This window comes from Coffea arabica, chromosome 11e (genome assembly GCF_036785885.1).
Source record: "Coffea arabica cultivar ET-39 chromosome 11e, Coffea Arabica ET-39 HiFi, whole genome shotgun sequence".
In the NCBI taxonomy this organism is placed as follows: domain Eukaryota; kingdom Viridiplantae; phylum Streptophyta; class Magnoliopsida; order Gentianales; family Rubiaceae; genus Coffea; species Coffea arabica.
Genome location: NC_092331.1, coordinates 6558128 through 6585011, shown reverse-complemented (window position 1 = coordinate 6585011; position 26884 = coordinate 6558128). Strand labels below are relative to the sequence as shown.

At 39.4% G+C, this 26884-nt stretch overlaps 21 non-coding genes across 21 annotated transcripts; 11 read left to right on the top strand and 10 right to left on the bottom strand.

The window, feature by feature from the left end:
* Positions 1-653: 653 nt before the first annotated feature.
* LOC140029662 (5S ribosomal RNA) lies at positions 654-772 on the top strand. Its single transcript, XR_011833570.1, has one exon. It is a non-coding gene; the product is annotated as a 5S ribosomal RNA (ribosomal RNA).
* A 1122-nt stretch (positions 773-1894) lies between these two features.
* On the top strand, positions 1895-2013 carry LOC140029651 (5S ribosomal RNA). Its single transcript, XR_011833557.1, has one exon. It is a non-coding gene; the product is annotated as a 5S ribosomal RNA (ribosomal RNA).
* Positions 2014-3148: 1135 nt separating this feature from the next.
* Positions 3149-3267, top strand: LOC140029640 (5S ribosomal RNA). Its single transcript, XR_011833546.1, has one exon. It is a non-coding gene; the product is annotated as a 5S ribosomal RNA (ribosomal RNA).
* A 1125-nt stretch (positions 3268-4392) lies between these two features.
* On the top strand, positions 4393-4511 carry LOC140029629 (5S ribosomal RNA). Its single transcript, XR_011833535.1, has one exon. It is a non-coding gene; the product is annotated as a 5S ribosomal RNA (ribosomal RNA).
* Positions 4512-5636: 1125 nt separating this feature from the next.
* Positions 5637-5755, top strand: LOC140029618 (5S ribosomal RNA). Its single transcript, XR_011833524.1, has one exon. It is a non-coding gene; the product is annotated as a 5S ribosomal RNA (ribosomal RNA).
* A 1135-nt stretch (positions 5756-6890) lies between these two features.
* LOC140029607 (5S ribosomal RNA) lies at positions 6891-7009 on the top strand. Its single transcript, XR_011833513.1, has one exon. It is a non-coding gene; the product is annotated as a 5S ribosomal RNA (ribosomal RNA).
* A 1135-nt stretch (positions 7010-8144) lies between these two features.
* LOC140029596 (5S ribosomal RNA) lies at positions 8145-8263 on the top strand. Its single transcript, XR_011833502.1, has one exon. It is a non-coding gene; the product is annotated as a 5S ribosomal RNA (ribosomal RNA).
* Positions 8264-9398: 1135 nt separating this feature from the next.
* On the top strand, positions 9399-9517 carry LOC140029585 (5S ribosomal RNA). The gene has a single exon (XR_011833491.1). It is a non-coding gene; the product is annotated as a 5S ribosomal RNA (ribosomal RNA).
* A 1122-nt stretch (positions 9518-10639) lies between these two features.
* Positions 10640-10758, top strand: LOC140029574 (5S ribosomal RNA). Its single transcript, XR_011833480.1, has one exon. It is a non-coding gene; the product is annotated as a 5S ribosomal RNA (ribosomal RNA).
* A 1122-nt stretch (positions 10759-11880) lies between these two features.
* Positions 11881-11999, top strand: LOC140030785 (5S ribosomal RNA). The gene has a single exon (XR_011834704.1). It is a non-coding gene; the product is annotated as a 5S ribosomal RNA (ribosomal RNA).
* A 1124-nt stretch (positions 12000-13123) lies between these two features.
* On the top strand, positions 13124-13242 carry LOC140029970 (5S ribosomal RNA). Its single transcript, XR_011833885.1, has one exon. It is a non-coding gene; the product is annotated as a 5S ribosomal RNA (ribosomal RNA).
* Positions 13243-14410: 1168 nt separating this feature from the next.
* On the bottom strand, positions 14411-14529 carry LOC140029562 (5S ribosomal RNA). The gene has a single exon (XR_011833468.1). It is a non-coding gene; the product is annotated as a 5S ribosomal RNA (ribosomal RNA).
* A 1135-nt stretch (positions 14530-15664) lies between these two features.
* On the bottom strand, positions 15665-15783 carry LOC140029551 (5S ribosomal RNA). Its single transcript, XR_011833457.1, has one exon. It is a non-coding gene; the product is annotated as a 5S ribosomal RNA (ribosomal RNA).
* A 1135-nt stretch (positions 15784-16918) lies between these two features.
* LOC140029540 (5S ribosomal RNA) lies at positions 16919-17037 on the bottom strand. The gene has a single exon (XR_011833446.1). It is a non-coding gene; the product is annotated as a 5S ribosomal RNA (ribosomal RNA).
* A 1135-nt stretch (positions 17038-18172) lies between these two features.
* LOC140029529 (5S ribosomal RNA) lies at positions 18173-18291 on the bottom strand. The gene has a single exon (XR_011833435.1). It is a non-coding gene; the product is annotated as a 5S ribosomal RNA (ribosomal RNA).
* A 1135-nt stretch (positions 18292-19426) lies between these two features.
* On the bottom strand, positions 19427-19545 carry LOC140029518 (5S ribosomal RNA). The gene has a single exon (XR_011833424.1). It is a non-coding gene; the product is annotated as a 5S ribosomal RNA (ribosomal RNA).
* Positions 19546-20680: 1135 nt separating this feature from the next.
* Positions 20681-20799, bottom strand: LOC140029507 (5S ribosomal RNA). Its single transcript, XR_011833412.1, has one exon. It is a non-coding gene; the product is annotated as a 5S ribosomal RNA (ribosomal RNA).
* Positions 20800-21934: 1135 nt separating this feature from the next.
* LOC140029496 (5S ribosomal RNA) lies at positions 21935-22053 on the bottom strand. Its single transcript, XR_011833401.1, has one exon. It is a non-coding gene; the product is annotated as a 5S ribosomal RNA (ribosomal RNA).
* A 1135-nt stretch (positions 22054-23188) lies between these two features.
* Positions 23189-23307, bottom strand: LOC140029485 (5S ribosomal RNA). The gene has a single exon (XR_011833390.1). It is a non-coding gene; the product is annotated as a 5S ribosomal RNA (ribosomal RNA).
* Positions 23308-24442: 1135 nt separating this feature from the next.
* LOC140029474 (5S ribosomal RNA) lies at positions 24443-24561 on the bottom strand. The gene has a single exon (XR_011833379.1). It is a non-coding gene; the product is annotated as a 5S ribosomal RNA (ribosomal RNA).
* Positions 24562-25696: 1135 nt separating this feature from the next.
* On the bottom strand, positions 25697-25815 carry LOC140029463 (5S ribosomal RNA). The gene has a single exon (XR_011833368.1). It is a non-coding gene; the product is annotated as a 5S ribosomal RNA (ribosomal RNA).
* Between the last annotated feature and the right edge of the window lie 1069 nt (positions 25816-26884).

Genomic DNA, 26884 nt, shown 5'->3' with positions numbered 1-26884 from the left:
AAACGAATTTATTTAATTTGTGTGAAGTTGAAATTATTATACTTGGACAAATAATATATTATATTATTTTTCACTTTTGTATTGTTTTAATTTATTTTATATTTTGCTTGGGATAAAACACTTTTACGGTGTTTAATTTTTTAGATTTGATTTGGAATCATTTATTTAAATTTTTATTACTTGATTATGTAATTAGTTTTGTGAGAAATTGATTTTATTAGAAATTACAGTGATAAATTAATAAATTAAAATTAAGTTTCGGGTCATTTCGGGTCGACCCGCCGCCCCGTAAACCTGAAATTTTCGGGTTCGGGTCAGCATACCTGACCCGTCACGGGTTGGCGGGTCGGGGTTCGGGTCAACAGATTTTCTGGCGGGTCTGTTGACCCGAACCCGACCCGCCAACCTGATTTGGACCCGAATTGCCACCCCTAACTGCAAGCGTGAAGGATTGATTTCATGATAATTTAGAGTTGCGGGATGAGGGAAAAAAACAGGGTGCAAATCAATAACAAAAAAAAATATAAAGTAAATAAATAAAAGGATAAGAGGAAAATGCTTGAATTGACGCTTAAAATGAATTTCGGTCTAGAAAAGCCACACTGCTTCGCAGGACGGGGTAGTTTAAAAGAATAAAGCGAAAGGAACATGGCGGGTGCGATCATACCAGCACTAATGCACCGGATCCCATCAGAACTCCGAAGTTAAGCGTGCTTGGGCGAGAGTAGTACTAGGATGGGTGACCCCCTGGGAAGTCCTCGTGTTGCACCCCTCTCTTTTTTGTTTCGAAATCCAAATTTCCTATTCGTTCTTTATCCTGTAGTAATTTAGCTCCGTCGGAACGATTGCTTAATATTTTGCTTCTTGTCGAAGCGTGAAGGAGGATCTGAAGGCGCGAGACAAATCAGGAACGGTACGGCTCGATCAAAGCCCGGATCGTCGCTCAAATTTGTCGGCGCAAATGTATCACCGCAACTAGGGGTGGCAATTTTCGACACGACCTGAAAACACGACACGAACCTAACACGAAATTAATGGGTTTGGGTTGAGGTTTCGGGAATTCGGGTCAGAATCGGGTTGGACCCGATGAACCCGAAAAGAAAACCGGTCGATTTCGGGTCAACCCGTGGTGACCTGATATGACCCGTTTACGAATTAAAAATAATTTAATAAACATAAAAATAATTTTATCTAACTAAACTAAGTTATTCTTTTTTTCAAAGGCATTAATTACTTAATCCTAAACGAATTTATTTAATTTGTGTGAAGTTGAAATTATTATACTTGGACAAATAATATATTATATTATTTTTCACTTTTGTATTGTTTTAATTTATTTTATATTTTGCTTGGGATAAAACACTTTTACGGTGTTTAATTTTTTAGATTTGATTTGGAATCATTTATTTAAATTTTTATTACTTGATTATGTAATTAGTTTTGTGAGAAATTGATTTTATTAGAAATTACAGTGATAAATTAATAAATTAAAATTAAGTTTCGGGTCATTTCGGGTCGACCCGCCGCCCCGTAAACCTGAAATTTTCGGGTTCGGGTCAGCATACCTGACCCGTCACGGGTTGGCGGGTCGGGGTTCGGGTCAACAGATTTTCTGGCGGGTCTGTTGACCCGAACCGACCCGCCAACCTGATTTGGACCCGAATTGCCACCCCTAACTGCAAGCGTGAAGGATTGATTTCATGATAATTTAGAGTTGCGGGATGAGGGAAAAAAACAGGGTGCAAATCAATAACAAAAAAAAATATAAAGTAAATAAATAAAAGGATAAGAGGAAAATGCTTGAATTGACGCTTAAAATGAATTTCGGTCTAGAAAAGCCACACTGCTTCGCAGGACGGGGTAGTTTAAAAGAATAAAGCGAAAGGAACATGGCGGGTGCGATCATACCAGCACTAATGCACCGGATCCCATCAGAACTCCGAAGTTAAGCGTGCTTGGGCGAGAGTAGTACTAGGATGGGTGACCCCCTGGGAAGTCCTCGTGTTGCACCCCTCTCTTTTTTGTTTCGAAATCCAAATTTCCTATTCGTTCTTTATCCTGTAGTAATTTAGCTCCGTCGGAACGATTGCTTAATATTTTGCTTCTTGTCGAAGCGTGAAGGAGGATCTGAAGGCGCGAGACAAATCAGGAACGGTACGGCTCGATCAAAGCCCGGATCGTCGCTCAAATTTGTCGGCGCAAATGTATCACCGCAACTAGGGGTGGCAATTTTCGACACGACCTGAAAACACGACACGAACCTAACACGAAATTAATGGGTTTGGGTTGAGGTTTCGGGAATTCGGGTCAGAATCGGGTTGGACCCGATGAACCCGAAAAGAAAACCGGTCGATTTCGGGTCAACCCGTGGTGACCTGATATGACCCGATATGACCCGTTTACGAATTAAAAATAATTTAATAAACATAAAAATAATTTTATCTAACTAAACTAAGTTATTCTTTTTTTCAAAGGCATTAATTACTTAATCCTAAACGAATTTATTTAATTTGTGTGAAGTTGAAATTATTATACTTGGACAAATAATATATTATATTATTTTTCACTTTTGTATTGTTTTAATTTATTTTATATTTTGCTTGGGATAAAACACTTTTACGGTGTTTAATTTATTTTAGATTTGATTTGGAATCATTTATTTAAATTTTTATTACTTGATTATGTAATTAGTTTTGTGAGAAATTGATTTTATTAGAAATTACAGTGATAAATTAATAAATTAAAATTAAGTTTCGGGTCATTTCGGGTCGACCCGCCGCCCCGTAAACCTGAAATTTTCGGGTTCGGGTCAGCATACCTGACCCGTCACGGGTTGGCGGGTCGGGGTTCGGGTCAACAGATTTTCTGGCGGGTCTGTTGACCCGAACCCGACCCGCCAACCTGATTTGGACCCGAATTGCCACCCCTAACTGCAAGCGTGAAGGATTGATTTCATGATAATTTAGAGTTGCGGGATGAGGGAAAAAAACAGGGTGCAAATCAATAACAAAAAAAAATATAAAGTAAATAAATAAAAGGATAAGAGGAAAATGCTTGAATTGACGCTTAAAATGAATTTCGGTCTAGAAAAGCCACACTGCTTCGCAGGACGGGGTAGTTTAAAAGAATAAAGCGAAAGGAACATGGCGGGTGCGATCATACCAGCACTAATGCACCGGATCCCATCAGAACTCCGAAGTTAAGCGTGCTTGGGCGAGAGTAGTACTAGGATGGGTGACCCCCTGGGAAGTCCTCGTGTTGCACCCCTCTCTTTTTTGTTTCGAAATCCAAATTTCCTATTCGTTCTTTATCCTGTAGTAATTTAGCTCCGTCGGAACGATTGCTTAATATTTTGCTTCTTGTCGAAGCGTGAAGGAGGATCTGAAGGCGCGAGACAAATCAGGAACGGTACGGCTCGATCAAAGCCCGGATCGTCGCTCAAATTTGTCGGCGCAAATGTATCACCGCAACTAGGGGTGGCAATTTTCGACACGACCTGAAAACACGACACGAACCTAACACGAAATTAATGGGTTTGGGTTGAGGTTTCGGGAATTCGGGTCAGAATCGGGTTGGACCCGATGAACCCGAAAAGAAAACCGGTCGATTTCGGGTCAACCCGTGGTGACCTGATATGACCCGTTTACGAATTAAAAATAATTTAATAAACATAAAAATAATTTTATCTAACTAAACTAAGTTATTCTTTTTTTCAAAGGCATTAATTACTTAATCCTAAACGAATTTATTTAATTTGTGTGAAGTTGAAATTATTATACTTGGACAAATAATATATTATATTATTTTTCACTTTTGTATTGTTTTAATTTATTTTATATTTTGCTTGGGATAAAACACTTTTACGGTGTTTAATTTATTTTAGATTTGATTTGGAATCATTTATTTAAATTTTTATTACTTGATTATGTAATTAGTTTTGTGAGAAATTGATTTTATTAGAAATTACAGTGATAAATTAATAAATTAAAATTAAGTTTCGGGTCATTTCGGGTCGACCCGCCGCCCCGTAAACCTGAAATTTTCGGGTTCGGGTCAGCATACCTGACCCGTCACGGGTTGGCGGGTCGGGGTTCGGGTCAACAGATTTTCTGGCGGGTCTGTTGACCCGAACCCGACCCGCCAACCTGATTTGGACCCGAATTGCCACCCCTAACTGCAAGCGTGAAGGATTGATTTCATGATAATTTAGAGTTGCGGGATGAGGGAAAAAAACAGGGTGCAAATCAATAACAAAAAAAAATATAAAGTAAATAAATAAAAGGATAAGAGGAAAATGCTTGAATTGACGCTTAAAATGAATTTCGGTCTAGAAAAGCCACACTGCTTCGCAGGACGGGGTAGTTTAAAAGAATAAAGCGAAAGGAACATGGCGGGTGCGATCATACCAGCACTAATGCACCGGATCCCATCAGAACTCCGAAGTTAAGCGTGCTTGGGCGAGAGTAGTACTAGGATGGGTGACCCCCTGGGAAGTCCTCGTGTTGCACCCCTCTCTTTTTTGTTTCGAAATCCAAATTTCCTATTCGTTCTTTATCCTGTAGTAATTTAGCTCCGTCGGAACGATTGCTTAATATTTTGCTTCTTGTCGAAGCGTGAAGGAGGATCTGAAGGCGCGAGACAAATCAGGAACGGTACGGCTCGATCAAAGCCCGGATCGTCGCTCAAATTTGTCGGCGCAAATGTATCACCGCAACTAGGGGTGGCAATTTTCGACACGACCTGAAAACACGACACGAACCTAACACGAAATTAATGGGTTTGGGTTGAGGTTTCGGGAATTCGGGTCAGAATCGGGTTGGACCCGATGAACCCGAAAAGAAAACCGGTCGATTTCGGGTCAACCCGTGGTGACCTGATATGACCCGTTTACGAATTAAAAATAATTTAATAAACATAAAAATAATTTTATCTAACTAAACTAAGTTATTCTTTTTTTCAAAGGCATTAATTACTTAATCCTAAACGAATTTATTTAATTTGTGTGAAGTTGAAATTATTATACTTGGACAAATAATATATTATATTATTTTTCACTTTTGTATTGTTTTAATTTATTTTATATTTTGCTTGGGATAAAACACTTTTACGGTGTTTAATTTATTTTAGATTTGATTTGGAATCATTTATTTAAATTTTTATTACTTGATTATGTAATTAGTTTTGTGAGAAATTGATTTTATTAGAAATTACAGTGATAAATTAATAAATTAAAATTAAGTTTCGGGTCATTTCGGGTCGACCCGCCGCCCCGTAAACCTGAAATTTTCGGGTTCGGGTCAGCATACCTGACCCGTCACGGGTTGGCGGGTCGGGGTTCGGGTCAACAGATTTTCTGGCGGGTCTGTTGACCCGAACCCGACCCGCCAACCTGATTTGGACCCGAATTGCCACCCCTAACTGCAAGCGTGAAGGATTGATTTCATGATAATTTAGAGTTGCGGGATGAGGGAAAAAAACAGGGTGCAAATCAATAACAAAAAAAAATATAAAGTAAATAAATAAAAGGATAAGAGGAAAATGCTTGAATTGACGCTTAAAATGAATTTCGGTCTAGAAAAGCCACACTGCTTCGCAGGACGGGGTAGTTTAAAAGAATAAAGCGAAAGGAACATGGCGGGTGCGATCATACCAGCACTAATGCACCGGATCCCATCAGAACTCCGAAGTTAAGCGTGCTTGGGCGAGAGTAGTACTAGGATGGGTGACCCCCTGGGAAGTCCTCGTGTTGCACCCCTCTCTTTTTTGTTTCGAAATCCAAATTTCCTATTCGTTCTTTATCCTGTAGTAATTTAGCTCCGTCGGAACGATTGCTTAATATTTTGCTTCTTGTCGAAGCGTGAAGGAGGATCTGAAGGCGCGAGACAAATCAGGAACGGTACGGCTCGATCAAAGCCCGGATCGTCGCTCAAATTTGTCGGCGCAAATGTATCACCGCAACTAGGGGTGGCAATTTTCGACACGACCTGAAAACACGACACGAACCTAACACGAAATTAATGGGTTTGGGTTGAGGTTTCGGGAATTCGGGTCAGAATCGGGTTGGACCCGATGAACCCGAAAAGAAAACCGGTCGATTTCGGGTCAACCCGTGGTGACCTGATATGACCCGATATGACCCGTTTACGAATTAAAAATAATTTAATAAACATAAAAATAATTTTATCTAACTAAACTAAGTTATTCTTTTTTTCAAAGGCATTAATTACTTAATCCTAAACGAATTTATTTAATTTGTGTGAAGTTGAAATTATTATACTTGGACAAATAATATATTATATTATTTTTCACTTTTGTATTGTTTTAATTTATTTTATATTTTGCTTGGGATAAAACACTTTTACGGTGTTTAATTTATTTTAGATTTGATTTGGAATCATTTATTTAAATTTTTATTACTTGATTATGTAATTAGTTTTGTGAGAAATTGATTTTATTAGAAATTACAGTGATAAATTAATAAATTAAAATTAAGTTTCGGGTCATTTCGGGTCGACCCGCCGCCCCGTAAACCTGAAATTTTCGGGTTCGGGTCAGCATACCTGACCCGTCACGGGTTGGCGGGTCGGGGTTCGGGTCAACAGATTTTCTGGCGGGTCTGTTGACCCGAACCCGACCCGCCAACCTGATTTGGACCCGAATTGCCACCCCTAACTGCAAGCGTGAAGGATTGATTTCATGATAATTTAGAGTTGCGGGATGAGGGAAAAAAACAGGGTGCAAATCAATAACAAAAAAAAATATAAAGTAAATAAATAAAAGGATAAGAGGAAAATGCTTGAATTGACGCTTAAAATGAATTTCGGTCTAGAAAAGCCACACTGCTTCGCAGGACGGGGTAGTTTAAAAGAATAAAGCGAAAGGAACATGGCGGGTGCGATCATACCAGCACTAATGCACCGGATCCCATCAGAACTCCGAAGTTAAGCGTGCTTGGGCGAGAGTAGTACTAGGATGGGTGACCCCCTGGGAAGTCCTCGTGTTGCACCCCTCTCTTTTTTGTTTCGAAATCCAAATTTCCTATTCGTTCTTTATCCTGTAGTAATTTAGCTCCGTCGGAACGATTGCTTAATATTTTGCTTCTTGTCGAAGCGTGAAGGAGGATCTGAAGGCGCGAGACAAATCAGGAACGGTACGGCTCGATCAAAGCCCGGATCGTCGCTCAAATTTGTCGGCGCAAATGTATCACCGCAACTAGGGGTGGCAATTTTCGACACGACCTGAAAACACGACACGAACCTAACACGAAATTAATGGGTTTGGGTTGAGGTTTCGGGAATTCGGGTCAGAATCGGGTTGGACCCGATGAACCCGAAAAGAAAACCGGTCGATTTCGGGTCAACCCGTGGTGACCTGATATGACCCGATATGACCCGTTTACGAATTAAAAATAATTTAATAAACATAAAAATAATTTTATCTAACTAAACTAAGTTATTCTTTTTTTCAAAGGCATTAATTACTTAATCCTAAACGAATTTATTTAATTTGTGTGAAGTTGAAATTATTATACTTGGACAAATAATATATTATATTATTTTTCACTTTTGTATTGTTTTAATTTATTTTATATTTTGCTTGGGATAAAACACTTTTACGGTGTTTAATTTATTTTAGATTTGATTTGGAATCATTTATTTAAATTTTTATTACTTGATTATGTAATTAGTTTTGTGAGAAATTGATTTTATTAGAAATTACAGTGATAAATTAATAAATTAAAATTAAGTTTCGGGTCATTTCGGGTCGACCCGCCGCCCCGTAAACCTGAAATTTTCGGGTTCGGGTCAGCATACCTGACCCGTCACGGGTTGGCGGGTCGGGGTTCGGGTCAACAGATTTTCTGGCGGGTCTGTTGACCCGAACCCGACCCGCCAACCTGATTTGGACCCGAATTGCCACCCCTAACTGCAAGCGTGAAGGATTGATTTCATGATAATTTAGAGTTGCGGGATGAGGGAAAAAAACAGGGTGCAAATCAATAACAAAAAAAAATATAAAGTAAATAAATAAAAGGATAAGAGGAAAATGCTTGAATTGACGCTTAAAATGAATTTCGGTCTAGAAAAGCCACACTGCTTCGCAGGACGGGGTAGTTTAAAAGAATAAAGCGAAAGGAACATGGCGGGTGCGATCATACCAGCACTAATGCACCGGATCCCATCAGAACTCCGAAGTTAAGCGTGCTTGGGCGAGAGTAGTACTAGGATGGGTGACCCCCTGGGAAGTCCTCGTGTTGCACCCCTCTCTTTTTTGTTTCGAAATCCAAATTTCCTATTCGTTCTTTATCCTGTAGTAATTTAGCTCCGTCGGAACGATTGCTTAATATTTTGCTTCTTGTCGAAGCGTGAAGGAGGATCTGAAGGCGCGAGACAAATCAGGAACGGTACGGCTCGATCAAAGCCCGGATCGTCGCTCAAATTTGTCGGCGCAAATGTATCACCGCAACTAGGGGTGGCAATTTTCGACACGACCTGAAAACACGACACGAACCTAACACGAAATTAATGGGTTTGGGTTGAGGTTTCGGGAATTCGGGTCAGAATCGGGTTGGACCCGATGAACCCGAAAAGAAAACCGGTCGATTTCGGGTCAACCCGTGGTGACCTGATATGACCCGATATGACCCGTTTACGAATTAAAAATAATTTAATAAACATAAAAATAATTTTATCTAACTAAACTAAGTTATTCTTTTTTTCAAAGGCATTAATTACTTAATCCTAAACGAATTTATTTAATTTGTGTGAAGTTGAAATTATTATACTTGGACAAATAATATATTATATTATTTTTCACTTTTGTATTGTTTTAATTTATTTTATATTTTGCTTGGGATAAAACACTTTTACGGTGTTTAATTTATTTTAGATTTGATTTGGAATCATTTATTTAAATTTTTATTACTTGATTATGTAATTAGTTTTGTGAGAAATTGATTTTATTAGAAATTACAGTGATAAATTAATAAATTAAAATTAAGTTTCGGGTCATTTCGGGTCGACCCGCCGCCCCGTAAACCTGAAATTTTCGGGTTCGGGTCAGCATACCTGACCCGTCACGGGTTGGCGGGTCGGGGTTCGGGTCAACAGATTTTCTGGCGGGTCTGTTGACCCGAACCCGACCCGCCAACCTGATTTGGACCCGAATTGCCACCCCTAACTGCAAGCGTGAAGGATTGATTTCATGATAATTTAGAGTTGCGGGATGAGGGAAAAAAACAGGGTGCAAATCAATAACAAAAAAAAATATAAAGTAAATAAATAAAAGGATAAGAGGAAAATGCTTGAATTGACGCTTAAAATGAATTTCGGTCTAGAAAAGCCACACTGCTTCGCAGGACGGGGTAGTTTAAAAGAATAAAGCGAAAGGAACATGGCGGGTGCGATCATACCAGCACTAATGCACCGGATCCCATCAGAACTCCGAAGTTAAGCGTGCTTGGGCGAGAGTAGTACTAGGATGGGTGACCCCCTGGGAAGTCCTCGTGTTGCACCCCTCTCTTTTTTGTTTCGAAATCCAAATTTCCTATTCGTTCTTTATCCTGTAGTAATTTAGCTCCGTCGGAACGATTGCTTAATATTTTGCTTCTTGTCGAAGCGTGAAGGAGGATCTGAAGGCGCGAGACAAATCAGGAACGGTACGGCTCGATCAAAGCCCGGATCGTCGCTCAAATTTGTCGGCGCAAATGTATCACCGCAACTAGGGGTGGCAATTTTCGACACGACACGAACCTAACACGAAATTAATGGGTTTGGGTTGAGGTTTCGGGAATTCGGGTCAGAATCGGGTTGGACCCGATGAACCCGAAAAGAAAACCGGTCGATTTCGGGTCAACCCGTGGTGACCTGATATGACCCGATATGACCCGTTTACGAATTAAAAATAATTTAATAAACATAAAAATAATTTTATCTAACTAAACTAAGTTATTCTTTTTTTCAAAGGCATTAATTACTTAATCCTAAACGAATTTATTTAATTTGTGTGAAGTTGAAATTATTATACTTGGACAAATAATATATTATATTATTTTTCACTTTTGTATTGTTTTAATTTATTTTATATTTTGCTTGGGATAAAACACTTTTACGGTGTTTAATTTATTTTAGATTTGATTTGGAATCATTTATTTAAATTTTTATTACTTGATTATGTAATTAGTTTTGTGAGAAATTGATTTTATTAGAAATTACAGTGATAAATTAATAAATTAAAATTAAGTTTCGGGTCATTTCGGGTCGACCCGCCGCCCCGTAAACCTGAAATTTTCGGGTTCGGGTCAGCATACCTGACCCGTCACGGGTTGGCGGGTCGGGGTTCGGGTCAACAGATTTTCTGGCGGGTCTGTTGACCCGAACCCGACCCGCCAACCTGATTTGGACCCGAATTGCCACCCCTAACTGCAAGCGTGAAGGATTGATTTCATGATAATTTAGAGTTGCGGGATGAGGGAAAAAAACAGGGTGCAAATCAATAACAAAAAAAAATATAAAGTAAATAAATAAAAGGATAAGAGGAAAATGCTTGAATTGACGCTTAAAATGAATTTCGGTCTAGAAAAGCCACACTGCTTCGCAGGACGGGGTAGTTTAAAAGAATAAAGCGAAAGGAACATGGCGGGTGCGATCATACCAGCACTAATGCACCGGATCCCATCAGAACTCCGAAGTTAAGCGTGCTTGGGCGAGAGTAGTACTAGGATGGGTGACCCCCTGGGAAGTCCTCGTGTTGCACCCCTCTCTTTTTTGTTTCGAAATCCAAATTTCCTATTCGTTCTTTATCCTGTAGTAATTTAGCTCCGTCGGAACGATTGCTTAATATTTTGCTTCTTGTCGAAGCGTGAAGGAGGATCTGAAGGCGCGAGACAAATCAGGAACGGTACGGCTCGATCAAAGCCCGGATCGTCGCTCAAATTTGTCGGCGCAAATGTATCACCGCAACTAGGGGTGGCAATTTTCGACACGACACGAACCTAACACGAAATTAATGGGTTTGGGTTGAGGTTTCGGGAATTCGGGTCAGAATCGGGTTGGACCCGATGAACCCGAAAAGAAAACCGGTCGATTTCGGGTCAACCCGTGGTGACCTGATATGACCCGATATGACCCGTTTACGAATTAAAAATAATTTAATAAACATAAAAATAATTTTATCTAACTAAACTAAGTTATTCTTTTTTTCAAAGGCATTAATTACTTAATCCTAAACGAATTTATTTAATTTGTGTGAAGTTGAAATTATTATACTTGGACAAATAATATATTATATTATTTTTCACTTTTGTATTGTTTTAATTTATTTTATATTTTGCTTGGGATAAAACACTTTTACGGTGTTTAATTTATTTTAGATTTGATTTGGAATCATTTATTTAAATTTTTATTACTTGATTATGTAATTAGTTTTGTGAGAAATTGATTTTATTAGAAATTACAGTGATAAATTAATAAATTAAAATTAAGTTTCGGGTCATTTCGGGTCGACCCGCCTCCCCGTAAACCTGAAATTTTCGGGTTCGGGTCAGCATACCTGACCCGTCACGGGTTGGCGGGTCGGGGTTCGGGTCAACAGATTTTCTGGCGGGTCTGTTGACCCGAACCCGACCCGCCAACCTGATTTGGACCCGAATTGCCACCCCTAACTGCAAGCGTGAAGGATTGATTTCATGATAATTTAGAGTTGCGGGATGAGGGAAAAAAACAGGGTGCAAATCAATAACAAAAAAAAATATAAAGTAAATAAATAAAAGGATAAGAGGAAAATGCTTGAATTGACGCTTAAAATGAATTTCGGTCTAGAAAAGCCACACTGCTTCGCAGGACGGGGTAGTTTAAAAGAATAAAGCGAAAGGAACATGGCGGGTGCGATCATACCAGCACTAATGCACCGGATCCCATCAGAACTTCGAAGTTAAGCGTGCTTGGGCGAGAGTAGTACTAGGATGGGTGACCCCCTGGGAAGTCCTCGTGTTGCACCCCTCTCTTTTTTGTTTCGAAATCCAAATTTCCTATTCGTTCTTTATCCTGTAGTAATTTAGCTCCGTCGGAACGATTGCTTAATATTTTGCTTCTTGTCGAAGCGTGAAGGAGGATCTGAAGGCGCGAGACAAATCAGGAACGGTACGGCTCGATCAAAGCCCGGATCGTCGCTCAAATTTGTCGGCGCAAATGTATCACCGCAACTAGGGGTGGCAATTTTCGACACGACCTGAAAACACGACACGAACCTAACACGAAATTAATGGGTTTGGGTTGAGGTTTCGGGAATTCGGGTCAGAATCGGGTTGGACCCGATGAACCCGAAAAGAAAACCGGTCGATTTCGGGTCAACCCGTGGTGACCCGATATGACCCGTTTACGAATTAAAAATAATTTAATAAACATAAAAATAATTTTATCTAACTAAACTAAGTTATTCTTTTTTTCAAAGGCATTAATTACTTAATCCTAAACGAATTTATTTAATTTGTGTGAAGTTGAAATTATTATACTTGGACAAATAATATATTATATTATTTTTCACTTTTGTATTGTTTTAATTTATTTTATATTTTGCTTGGGATAAAACACTTTTACGGTGTTTAATTTATTTTAGATTTGATTTGGAATCATTTATTTAAATTTTTATTACTTGATTATGTAATTAGTTTTGTGAGAAATTGATTTTATTAGAAATTACAGTGATAAATTAATAAATTAAAATTAAGTTTCGGGTCATTTCGGGTCGACCCGCCGCCCCGTAAACCTGAAATTTTCGGGTTCGGGTCAGCATACTGACCCGTCACGGGTTGGCGGGTCGGGGTTCGGGTCAACAGATTTTCTGGCGGGTCTGTTGACCCGAACCCGACCCGCCAACCTGATTTGGACCCGAATTGCCACCCCTAACTGCAAGCGTGAAGGATTGATTTCATGATAATTTAGAGTTGCGGGATGAGGGAAAAAAACAGGGTGCAAATCAATAACAAAAAAAAATATAAAGTAAATAAATAAAAGGATAAGAGGAAAATGCTTGAATTGACGCTTAAAATGAATTTCGGTCTAGAAAAGCCACACTGCTTCGCAGGACGGGGTAGTTTAAAAGAATAAAACGAAAGGAACATGGCGGGTGCGATCATACCAGCACTAATGCACCGGATCCCATCAGAACTCCGAAGTTAAGCGTGCTTGGGCGAGAGTAGTACTAGGATGGGTGACCCCCTGGGAAGTCCTCGTGTTGCATCCCTCTCTTTTTTGTTTCGAAATCCAAATTTCCTATTCGTTCTTTATCCTGTAGTAATTTAGCTCCGTCGGAACGATTGCTTAATATTTTGCTTCTTGTCGAAGCGTGAAGGAGGATCTGAAGGCGCGAGACAAATCAGGAACGGTACGGCTCGATCAAAGCCCGGATCGTCGCTCAAATTTGTCGGCGCAAATGTATCACCGCAACTAGGGGTGGCAATTTTCGACACGACCTGAAAACACGACACGAACCTAACACGAAATTAATGGGTTTGGGTTGAGGTTTCGGGAATTCGGGTCAGAATCGGGTTGGACCCGATGAACCCGAAAAGAAAACCGGTCGACCCGCCAACCCGTGACGGGTCAGGTATGCTGACCCGAACCCGAAAATTTCAGGTTTACGGGGCGGCGGGTCGACCCGAAATGACCCGAAACTTAATTTTAATTTATTAATTTATCACTGTAATTTCTAATAAAATCAATTTCTCACAAAACTAATTACATAATCAAGTAATAAAAATTTAAATAAATGATTCCAAATCAAATCTAAAATAAATTAAACACCGTAAAAGTGTTTTATCCCAAGCAAAATATAAAATAAATTAAAACAATACAAAAGTGAAAAATAATATAATATATTATTTGTCCAAGTATAATAATTTCAACTTCACACAAATTAAATAAATTCGTTTAGGATTAAGTAATTAATGCCTTTGAAAAAAAGAATAACTTAGTTTAGTTAGATAAAATTATTTTTATGTTTATTAAATTATTTTTAATTCGTAAACGGGTCATATCGGGTCATATCAGGTCACCACGGGTTGACCCGAAATCGACCGGTTTTCTTTTCGGGTTCATCGGGTCCAACCCGATTCTGACCCGAATTCCCGAAACCTCAACCCAAACCCATTAATTTCGTGTTAGGTTCGTGTCGTGTTTTCAGGTCGTGTCGAAAATTGCCACCCCTAGTTGCGGTGATACATTTGCGCCGACAAATTTGAGCGACGATCCGGGCTTTGATCGAGCCGTACCGTTCCTGATTTGTCTCGCGCCTTCAGATCCTCCTTCACGCTTCGACAAGAAGCAAAATATTAAGCAATCGTTCCGACGGAGCTAAATTACTACAGGATAAAGAACGAATAGGAAATTTGGATTTCGAAACAAAAAAGAGAGGGGTGCAACACGAGGACTTCCCAGGGGGTCACCCATCCTAGTACTACTCTCGCCCAAGCACGCTTAACTTCGGAGTTCTGATGGGATCCGGTGCATTAGTGCTGGTATGATCGCACCCGCCATGTTCCTTTCGCTTTATTCTTTTAAACTACCCCGTCCTGCGAAGCAGTGTGGCTTTTCTAGACCGAAATTCATTTTAAGCGTCAATTCAAGCATTTTCCTCTTATCCTTTTATTTATTTACTTTATATTTTTTTTTGTTATTGATTTGCACCCTGTTTTTTTCCCTCATCCCGCAACTCTAAATTATCATGAAATCAATCCTTCACGCTTGCAGTTAGGGGTGGCAATTCGGGTCCAAATCAGGTTGGCGGGTCGGGTTCGGGTCAACAGACCCGCCAGAAAATCTGTTGACCCGAACCCCGACCCGCCAACCCGTGACGGGTCAGGTATGCTGACCCGAACCCGAAAATTTCAGGTTTACGGGGCGGCGGGTCGACCCGAAATGACCCGAAACTTAATTTTAATTTATTAATTTATCACTGTAATTTCTAATAAAATCAATTTCTCACAAAACTAATTACATAATCAAGTAATAAAAATTTAAATAAATGATTCCAAATCAAATCTAAAATAAATTAAACACCGTAAAAGTGTTTTATCCCAAGCAAAATATAAAATAAATTAAAACAATACAAAAGTGAAAAATAATATAATATATTATTTGTCCAAGTATAATAATTTCAACTTCACACAAATTAAATAAATTCGTTTAGGATTAAGTAATTAATGCCTTTGAAAAAAAGAATAACTTAGTTTAGTTAGATAAAATTATTTTTATGTTTATTAAATTATTTTTAATTCGTAAACGGGTCATATCGGGTCATATCAGGTCACCACGGGTTGACCCGAAATCGACCGGTTTTCTTTTCGGGTTCATCGGGTCCAACCCGATTCTGACCCGAATTCCCGAAACCTCAACCCAAACCCATTAATTTCGTGTTAGGTTCGTGTCGTGTTTTCAGGTCGTGTCGAAAATTGCCACCCCTAGTTGCGGTGATACATTTGCGCCGACAAATTTGAGCGACGATCCGGGCTTTGATCGAGCCGTACCGTTCCTGATTTGTCTCGCGCCTTCAGATCCTCCTTCACGCTTCGACAAGAAGCAAAATATTAAGCAATCGTTCCGACGGAGCTAAATTACTACAGGATAAAGAACGAATAGGAAATTTGGATTTCGAAACAAAAAAGAGAGGGGTGCAACACGAGGACTTCCCAGGGGGTCACCCATCCTAGTACTACTCTCGCCCAAGCACGCTTAACTTCGGAGTTCTGATGGGATCCGGTGCATTAGTGCTGGTATGATCGCACCCGCCATGTTCCTTTCGCTTTATTCTTTTAAACTACCCCGTCCTGCGAAGCAGTGTGGCTTTTCTAGACCGAAATTCATTTTAAGCGTCAATTCAAGCATTTTCCTCTTATCCTTTTATTTATTTACTTTATATTTTTTTTTGTTATTGATTTGCACCCTGTTTTTTTCCCTCATCCCGCAACTCTAAATTATCATGAAATCAATCCTTCACGCTTGCAGTTAGGGGTGGCAATTCGGGTCCAAATCAGGTTGGCGGGTCGGGTTCGGGTCAACAGACCCGCCAGAAAATCTGTTGACCCGAACCCCGACCCGCCAACCCGTGACGGGTCAGGTATGCTGACCCGAACCCGAAAATTTCAGGTTTACGGGGCGGCGGGTCGACCCGAAATGACCCGAAACTTAATTTTAATTTATTAATTTATCACTGTAATTTCTAATAAAATCAATTTCTCACAAAACTAATTACATAATCAAGTAATAAAAATTTAAATAAATGATTCCAAATCAAATCTAAAATAAATTAAACACCGTAAAAGTGTTTTATCCCAAGCAAAATATAAAATAAATTAAAACAATACAAAAGTGAAAAATAATATAATATATTATTTGTCCAAGTATAATAATTTCAACTTCACACAAATTAAATAAATTCGTTTAGGATTAAGTAATTAATGCCTTTGAAAAAAAGAATAACTTAGTTTAGTTAGATAAAATTATTTTTATGTTTATTAAATTATTTTTAATTCGTAAACGGGTCATATCGGGTCATATCAGGTCACCACGGGTTGACCCGAAATCGACCGGTTTTCTTTTCGGGTTCATCGGGTCCAACCCGATTCTGACCCGAATTCCCGAAACCTCAACCCAAACCCATTAATTTCGTGTTAGGTTCGTGTCGTGTTTTCAGGTCGTGTCGAAAATTGCCACCCCTAGTTGCGGTGATACATTTGCGCCGACAAATTTGAGCGACGATCCGGGCTTTGATCGAGCCGTACCGTTCCTGATTTGTCTCGCGCCTTCAGATCCTCCTTCACGCTTCGACAAGAAGCAAAATATTAAGCAATCGTTCCGACGGAGCTAAATTACTACAGGATAAAGAACGAATAGGAAATTTGGATTTCGAAACAAAAAAGAGAGGGGTGCAACACGAGGACTTCCCAGGGGGTCACCCATCCTAGTACTACTCTCGCCCAAGCACGCTTAACTTCGGAGTTCTGATGGGATCCGGTGCATTAGTGCTGGTATGATCGCACCCGCCATGTTCCTTTCGCTTTATTCTTTTAAACTACCCCGTCCTGCGAAGCAGTGTGGCTTTTCTAGACCGAAATTCATTTTAAGCGTCAATTCAAGCATTTTCCTCTTATCCTTTTATTTATTTACTTTATATTTTTTTTTGTTATTGATTTGCACCCTGTTTTTTTCCCTCATCCCGCAACTCTAAATTATCATGAAATCAATCCTTCACGCTTGCAGTTAGGGGTGGCAATTCGGGTCCAAATCAGGTTGGCGGGTCGGGTTCGGGTCAACAGACCCGCCAGAAAATCTGTTGACCCGAACCCCGACCCGCCAACCCGTGACGGGTCAGGTATGCTGACCCGAACCCGAAAATTTCTGGTTTACGGGGCGGCGGGTCGACCCGAAATGACCCGAAACTTAATTTTAATTTATTAATTTATCACTGTAATTTCTAATAAAATCAATTTCTCACAAAACTAATTACATAATCAAGTAATAAAAATTTAAATAAATGATTCCAAATCAAATCTAAAATAAATTAAACACCGTAAAAGTGTTTTATCCCAAGCAAAATATAAAATAAATTAAAACAATACAAAAGTGAAAAATAATATAATATATTATTTGTCCAAGTATAATAATTTCAACTTCACACAAATTAAATAAATTCGTTTAGGATTAAGTAATTAATGCCTTTGAAAAAAAGAATAACTTAGTTTAGTTAGATAAAATTATTTTTATGTTTATTAAATTATTTTTAATTCGTAAACGGGTCATATCGGGTCATATCAGGTCACCACGGGTTGACCCGAAATCGACCGGTTTTCTTTTCGGGTTCATCGGGTCCAACCCGATTCTGACCCGAATTCCCGAAACCTCAACCCAAACCCATTAATTTCGTGTTAGGTTCGTGTCGTGTTTTCAGGTCGTGTCGAAAATTGCCACCCCTAGTTGCGGTGATACATTTGCGCCGACAAATTTGAGCGACGATCCGGGCTTTGATCGAGCCGTACCGTTCCTGATTTGTCTCGCGCCTTCAGATCCTCCTTCACGCTTCGACAAGAAGCAAAATATTAAGCAATCGTTCCGACGGAGCTAAATTACTACAGGATAAAGAACGAATAGGAAATTTGGATTTCGAAACAAAAAAGAGAGGGGTGCAACACGAGGACTTCCCAGGGGGTCACCCATCCTAGTACTACTCTCGCCCAAGCACGCTTAACTTCGGAGTTCTGATGGGATCCGGTGCATTAGTGCTGGTATGATCGCACCCGCCATGTTCCTTTCGCTTTATTCTTTTAAACTACCCCGTCCTGCGAAGCAGTGTGGCTTTTCTAGACCGAAATTCATTTTAAGCGTCAATTCAAGCATTTTCCTCTTATCCTTTTATTTATTTACTTTATATTTTTTTTTGTTATTGATTTGCACCCTGTTTTTTTCCCTCATCCCGCAACTCTAAATTATCATGAAATCAATCCTTCACGCTTGCAGTTAGGGGTGGCAATTCGGGTCCAAATCAGGTTGGCGGGTCGGGTTCGGGTCAACAGACCCGCCAGAAAATCTGTTGACCCGAACCCCGACCCGCCAACCCGTGACGGGTCAGGTATGCTGACCCGAACCCGAAAATTTCTGGTTTACGGGGCGGCGGGTCGACCCGAAATGACCCGAAACTTAATTTTAATTTATTAATTTATCACTGTAATTTCTAATAAAATCAATTTCTCACAAAACTAATTACATAATCAAGTAATAAAAATTTAAATAAATGATTCCAAATCAAATCTAAAATAAATTAAACACCGTAAAAGTGTTTTATCCCAAGCAAAATATAAAATAAATTAAAACAATACAAAAGTGAAAAATAATATAATATATTATTTGTCCAAGTATAATAATTTCAACTTCACACAAATTAAATAAATTCGTTTAGGATTAAGTAATTAATGCCTTTGAAAAAAAGAATAACTTAGTTTAGTTAGATAAAATTATTTTTATGTTTATTAAATTATTTTTAATTCGTAAACGGGTCATATCGGGTCATATCAGGTCACCACGGGTTGACCCGAAATCGACCGGTTTTCTTTTCGGGTTCATCGGGTCCAACCCGATTCTGACCCGAATTCCCGAAACCTCAACCCAAACCCATTAATTTCGTGTTAGGTTCGTGTCGTGTTTTCAGGTCGTGTCGAAAATTGCCACCCCTAGTTGCGGTGATACATTTGCGCCGACAAATTTGAGCGACGATCCGGGCTTTGATCGAGCCGTACCGTTCCTGATTTGTCTCGCGCCTTCAGATCCTCCTTCACGCTTCGACAAGAAGCAAAATATTAAGCAATCGTTCCGACGGAGCTAAATTACTACAGGATAAAGAACGAATAGGAAATTTGGATTTCGAAACAAAAAAGAGAGGGGTGCAACACGAGGACTTCCCAGGGGGTCACCCATCCTAGTACTACTCTCGCCCAAGCACGCTTAACTTCGGAGTTCTGATGGGATCCGGTGCATTAGTGCTGGTATGATCGCACCCGCCATGTTCCTTTCGCTTTATTCTTTTAAACTACCCCGTCCTGCGAAGCAGTGTGGCTTTTCTAGACCGAAATTCATTTTAAGCGTCAATTCAAGCATTTTCCTCTTATCCTTTTATTTATTTACTTTATATTTTTTTTTGTTATTGATTTGCACCCTGTTTTTTTCCCTCATCCCGCAACTCTAAATTATCATGAAATCAATCCTTCACGCTTGCAGTTAGGGGTGGCAATTCGGGTCCAAATCAGGTTGGCGGGTCGGGTTCGGGTCAACAGACCCGCCAGAAAATCTGTTGACCCGAACCCCGACCCGCCAACCCGTGACGGGTCAGGTATGCTGACCCGAACCCGAAAATTTCAGGTTTACGGGGCGGCGGGTCGACCCGAAATGACCCGAAACTTAATTTTAATTTATTAATTTATCACTGTAATTTCTAATAAAATCAATTTCTCACAAAACTAATTACATAATCAAGTAATAAAAATTTAAATAAATGATTCCAAATCAAATCTAAAATAAATTAAACACCGTAAAAGTGTTTTATCCCAAGCAAAATATAAAATAAATTAAAACAATACAAAAGTGAAAAATAATATAATATATTATTTGTCCAAGTATAATAATTTCAACTTCACACAAATTAAATAAATTCGTTTAGGATTAAGTAATTAATGCCTTTGAAAAAAAGAATAACTTAGTTTAGTTAGATAAAATTATTTTTATGTTTATTAAATTATTTTTAATTCGTAAACGGGTCATATCGGGTCATATCAGGTCACCACGGGTTGACCCGAAATCGACCGGTTTTCTTTTCGGGTTCATCGGGTCCAACCCGATTCTGACCCGAATTCCCGAAACCTCAACCCAAACCCATTAATTTCGTGTTAGGTTCGTGTCGTGTTTTCAGGTCGTGTCGAAAATTGCCACCCCTAGTTGCGGTGATACATTTGCGCCGACAAATTTGAGCGACGATCCGGGCTTTGATCGAGCCGTACCGTTCCTGATTTGTCTCGCGCCTTCAGATCCTCCTTCACGCTTCGACAAGAAGCAAAATATTAAGCAATCGTTCCGACGGAGCTAAATTACTACAGGATAAAGAACGAATAGGAAATTTGGATTTCGAAACAAAAAAGAGAGGGGTGCAACACGAGGACTTCCCAGGGGGTCACCCATCCTAGTACTACTCTCGCCCAAGCACGCTTAACTTCGGAGTTCTGATGGGATCCGGTGCATTAGTGCTGGTATGATCGCACCCGCCATGTTCCTTTCGCTTTATTCTTTTAAACTACCCCGTCCTGCGAAGCAGTGTGGCTTTTCTAGACCGAAATTCATTTTAAGCGTCAATTCAAGCATTTTCCTCTTATCCTTTTATTTATTTACTTTATATTTTTTTTTGTTATTGATTTGCACCCTGTTTTTTTCCCTCATCCCGCAACTCTAAATTATCATGAAATCAATCCTTCACGCTTGCAGTTAGGGGTGGCAATTCGGGTCCAAATCAGGTTGGCGGGTCGGGTTCGGGTCAACAGACCCGCCAGAAAATCTGTTGACCCGAACCCCGACCCGCCAACCCGTGACGGGTCAGGTATGCTGACCCGAACCCGAAAATTTCAGGTTTACGGGGCGGCGGGTCGACCCGAAATGACCCGAAACTTAATTTTAATTTATTAATTTATCACTGTAATTTCTAATAAAATCAATTTCTCACAAAACTAATTACATAATCAAGTAATAAAAATTTAAATAAATGATTCCAAATCAAATCTAAAATAAATTAAACACCGTAAAAGTGTTTTATCCCAAGCAAAATATAAAATAAATTAAAACAATACAAAAGTGAAAAATAATATAATATATTATTTGTCCAAGTATAATAATTTCAACTTCACACAAATTAAATAAATTCGTTTAGGATTAAGTAATTAATGCCTTTGAAAAAAAGAATAACTTAGTTTAGTTAGATAAAATTATTTTTATGTTTATTAAATTATTTTTAATTCGTAAACGGGTCATATCGGGTCATATCAGGTCACCACGGGTTGACCCGAAATCGACCGGTTTTCTTTTCGGGTTCATCGGGTCCAACCCGATTCTGACCCGAATTCCCGAAACCTCAACCCAAACCCATTAATTTCGTGTTAGGTTCGTGTCGTGTTTTCAGGTCGTGTCGAAAATTGCCACCCCTAGTTGCGGTGATACATTTGCGCCGACAAATTTGAGCGACGATCCGGGCTTTGATCGAGCCGTACCGTTCCTGATTTGTCTCGCGCCTTCAGATCCTCCTTCACGCTTCGACAAGAAGCAAAATATTAAGCAATCGTTCCGACGGAGCTAAATTACTACAGGATAAAGAACGAATAGGAAATTTGGATTTCGAAACAAAAAAGAGAGGGGTGCAACACGAGGACTTCCCAGGGGGTCACCCATCCTAGTACTACTCTCGCCCAAGCACGCTTAACTTCGGAGTTCTGATGGGATCCGGTGCATTAGTGCTGGTATGATCGCACCCGCCATGTTCCTTTCGCTTTATTCTTTTAAACTACCCCGTCCTGCGAAGCAGTGTGGCTTTTCTAGACCGAAATTCATTTTAAGCGTCAATTCAAGCATTTTCCTCTTATCCTTTTATTTATTTACTTTATATTTTTTTTTGTTATTGATTTGCACCCTGTTTTTTTCCCTCATCCCGCAACTCTAAATTATCATGAAATCAATCCTTCACGCTTGCAGTTAGGGGTGGCAATTCGGGTCCAAATCAGGTTGGCGGGTCGGGTTCGGGTCAACAGACCCGCCAGAAAATCTGTTGACCCGAACCCCGACCCGCCAACCCGTGACGGGTCAGGTATGCTGACCCGAACCCGAAAATTTCTGGTTTACGGGGCGGCGGGTCGACCCGAAATGACCCGAAACTTAATTTTAATTTATTAATTTATCACTGTAATTTCTAATAAAATCAATTTCTCACAAAACTAATTACATAATCAAGTAATAAAAATTTAAATAAATGATTCCAAATCAAATCTAAAATAAATTAAACACCGTAAAAGTGTTTTATCCCAAGCAAAATATAAAATAAATTAAAACAATACAAAAGTGAAAAATAATATAATATATTATTTGTCCAAGTATAATAATTTCAACTTCACACAAATTAAATAAATTCGTTTAGGATTAAGTAATTAATGCCTTTGAAAAAAAGAATAACTTAGTTTAGTTAGATAAAATTATTTTTATGTTTATTAAATTATTTTTAATTCGTAAACGGGTCATATCGGGTCATATCAGGTCACCACGGGTTGACCCGAAATCGACCGGTTTTCTTTTCGGGTTCATCGGGTCCAACCCGATTCTGACCCGAATTCCCGAAACCTCAACCCAAACCCATTAATTTCGTGTTAGGTTCGTGTCGTGTTTTCAGGTCGTGTCGAAAATTGCCACCCCTAGTTGCGGTGATACATTTGCGCCGACAAATTTGAGCGACGATCCGGGCTTTGATCGAGCCGTACCGTTCCTGATTTGTCTCGCGCCTTCAGATCCTCCTTCACGCTTCGACAAGAAGCAAAATATTAAGCAATCGTTCCGACGGAGCTAAATTACTACAGGATAAAGAACGAATAGGAAATTTGGATTTCGAAACAAAAAAGAGAGGGGTGCAACACGAGGACTTCCCAGGGGGTCACCCATCCTAGTACTACTCTCGCCCAAGCACGCTTAACTTCGGAGTTCTGATGGGATCCGGTGCATTAGTGCTGGTATGATCGCACCCGCCATGTTCCTTTCGCTTTATTCTTTTAAACTACCCCGTCCTGCGAAGCAGTGTGGCTTTTCTAGACCGAAATTCATTTTAAGCGTCAATTCAAGCATTTTCCTCTTATCCTTTTATTTATTTACTTTATATTTTTTTTTGTTATTGATTTGCACCCTGTTTTTTTCCCTCATCCCGCAACTCTAAATTATCATGAAATCAATCCTTCACGCTTGCAGTTAGGGGTGGCAATTCGGGTCCAAATCAGGTTGGCGGGTCGGGTTCGGGTCAACAGACCCGCCAGAAAATCTGTTGACCCGAACCCCGACCCGCCAACCCGTGACGGGTCAGGTATGCTGACCCGAACCCGAAAATTTCTGGTTTACGGGGCGGCGGGTCGACCCGAAATGACCCGAAACTTAATTTTAATTTATTAATTTATCACTGTAATTTCTAATAAAATCAATTTCTCACAAAACTAATTACATAATCAAGTAATAAAAATTTAAATAAATGATTCCAAATCAAATCTAAAATAAATTAAACACCGTAAAAGTGTTTTATCCCAAGCAAAATATAAAATAAATTAAAACAATACAAAAGTGAAAAATAATATAATATATTATTTGTCCAAGTATAATAATTTCAACTTCACACAAATTAAATAAATTCGTTTAGGATTAAGTAATTAATGCCTTTGAAAAAAAGAATAACTTAGTTTAGTTAGATAAAATTATTTTTATGTTTATTAAATTATTTTTAATTCGTAAACGGGTCATATCGGGTCATATCAGGTCACCACGGGTTGACCCGAAATCGACCGGTTTTCTTTTCGGGTTCATCGGGTCCAACCCGATTCTGACCCGAATTCCCGAAACCTCAACCCAAACCCATTAATTTCGTGTTAGGTTCGTGTCGTGTTTTCAGGTCGTGTCGAAAATTGCCACCCCTAGTTGCGGTGATACATTTGCGCCGACAAATTTGAGCGACGATCCGGGCTTTGATCGAGCCGTACCGTTCCTGATTTGTCTCGCGCCTTCAGATCCTCCTTCACGCTTCGACAAGAAGCAAAATATTAAGCAATCGTTCCGACGGAGCTAAATTACTACAGGATAAAGAACGAATAGGAAATTTGGATTTCGAAACAAAAAAGAGAGGGGTGCAACACGAGGACTTCCCAGGGGGTCACCCATCCTAGTACTACTCTCGCCCAAGCACGCTTAACTTCGGAGTTCTGATGGGATCCGGTGCATTAGTGCTGGTATGATCGCACCCGCCATGTTCCTTTCGCTTTATTCTTTTAAACTACCCCGTCCTGCGAAGCAGTGTGGCTTTTCTAGACCGAAATTCATTTTAAGCGTCAATTCAAGCATTTTCCTCTTATCCTTTTATTTATTTACTTTATATTTTTTTTTGTTATTGATTTGCACCCTGTTTTTTTCCCTCATCCCGCAACTCTAAATTATCATGAAATCAATCCTTCACGCTTGCAGTTAGGGGTGGCAATTCGGGTCCAAATCAGGTTGGCGGGTCGGGTTCGGGTCAACAGACCCGCCAGAAAATCTGTTGACCCGAACCCCGACCCGCCAACCCGTGACGGGTCAGGTATGCTGACCCGAACCCGAAAATTTCAGGTTTACGGGGCGGCGGGTCGACCCGAAATGACCCGAAACTTAATTTTAATTTATTAATTTATCACTGTAATTTCTAATAAAATCAATTTCTCACAAAACTAATTACATAATCAAGTAATAAAAATTTAAATAAATGATTCCAAATCAAATCTAAAATAAATTAAACACCGTAAAAGTGTTTTATCCCAAGCAAAATATAAAATAAATTAAAACAATACAAAAGTGAAAAATAATATAATATATTATTTGTCCAAGTATAATAATTTCAACTTCACACAAATTAAATAAATTCGTTTAGGATTAAGTAATTAATGCCTTTGAAAAAAAGAATAACTTAGTTTAGTTAGATAAAATTATTTTTATGTTTATTAAATTATTTTTAATTCGTAAACGGGTCATATCGGGTCATATCAGGTCACCACGGGTTGACCCGAAATCGACCGGTTTTCTTTTCGGGTTCATCGGGTCCAACCCGATTCTGACCCGAATTCCCGAAACCTCAACCCAAACCCATTAATTTCGTGTTAGGTTCGTGTCGTGTTTTCAGGTCGTGTCGAAAATTGCCACCCCTAGTTGCGGTGATACATTTGCGCCGACAAATTTGAGCGACGATCCGGGCTTTGATCGAGCCGTACCGTTCCTGATTTGTCTCGCGCCTTCAGATCCTCCTTCACGCTTCGACAAGAAGCAAAATATTAAGCAATCGTTCCGACGGAGCTAAATTACTACAGGATAAAGAACGAATAGGAAATTTGGATTTCGAAACAAAAAAGAGAGGGGTGCAACACGAGGACTTCCCAGGGGGTCACCCATCCTAGTACTACTCTCGCCCAAGCACGCTTAACTTCGGAGTTCTGATGGGATCCGGTGCATTAGTGCTGGTATGATCGCACCCGCCATGTTCCTTTCGCTTTATTCTTTTAAACTACCCCGTCCTGCGAAGCAGTGTGGCTTTTCTAGACCGAAATTCATTTTAAGCGTCAATTCAAGCATTTTCCTCTTATCCTTTTATTTATTTACTTTATATTTTTTTTTGTTATTGATTTGCACCCTGTTTTTTTCCCTCATCCCGCAACTCTAAATTATCATGAAATCAATCCTTCACGCTTGCAGTTAGGGGTGGCAATTCGGGTCCAAATCAGGTTGGCGGGTCGGGTTCGGGTCAACAGACCCGCCAGAAAATCTGTTGACCCGAACCCCGACCCGCCAACCCGTGACGGGTCAGGTATGCTGACCCGAACCCGAAAATTTCAGGTTTACGGGGCGGCGGGTCGACCCGAAATGACCCGAAACTTAATTTTAATTTATTAATTTATCACTGTAATTTCTAATAAAATCAATTTCTCACAAAACTAATTACATAATCAAGTAATAAAAATTTAAATAAATGATTCCAAATCAAATCTAAAATAAATTAAACACCGTAAAAGTGTTTTATCCCAAGCAAAATATAAAATAAATTAAAACAATACAAAAGTGAAAAATAATATAATATATTATTTGTCCAAGTATAATAATTTCAACTTCACACAAATTAAATAAATTCGTTTAGGATTAAGTAATTAATGCCTTTGAAAAAAAGAATAACTTAGTTTAGTTAGATAAAATTATTTTTATGTTTATTAAATTATTTTTAATTCGTAAACGGGTCATATCGGGTCATATCAGGTCACCACGGGTTGACCCGAAATCGACCGGTTTTCTTTTCGGGTTCATCGGGTCCAACCCGATTCTGACCCGAATTCCCGAAACCTCAACCCAAACCCATTAATTTCGTGTTAGGTTCGTGTCGTGTTTTCAGGTCGTGTCGAAAATTGCCACCCCTAGTTGCGGTGATACATTTGCGCCGACAAATTTGAGCGACGATCCGGGCTTTGATCGAGCCGTACCGTTCCTGATTTGTCTCGCGCCTTCAGATCCTCCTTCACGCTTCGACAAGAAGCAAAATATTAAGCAATCGTTCC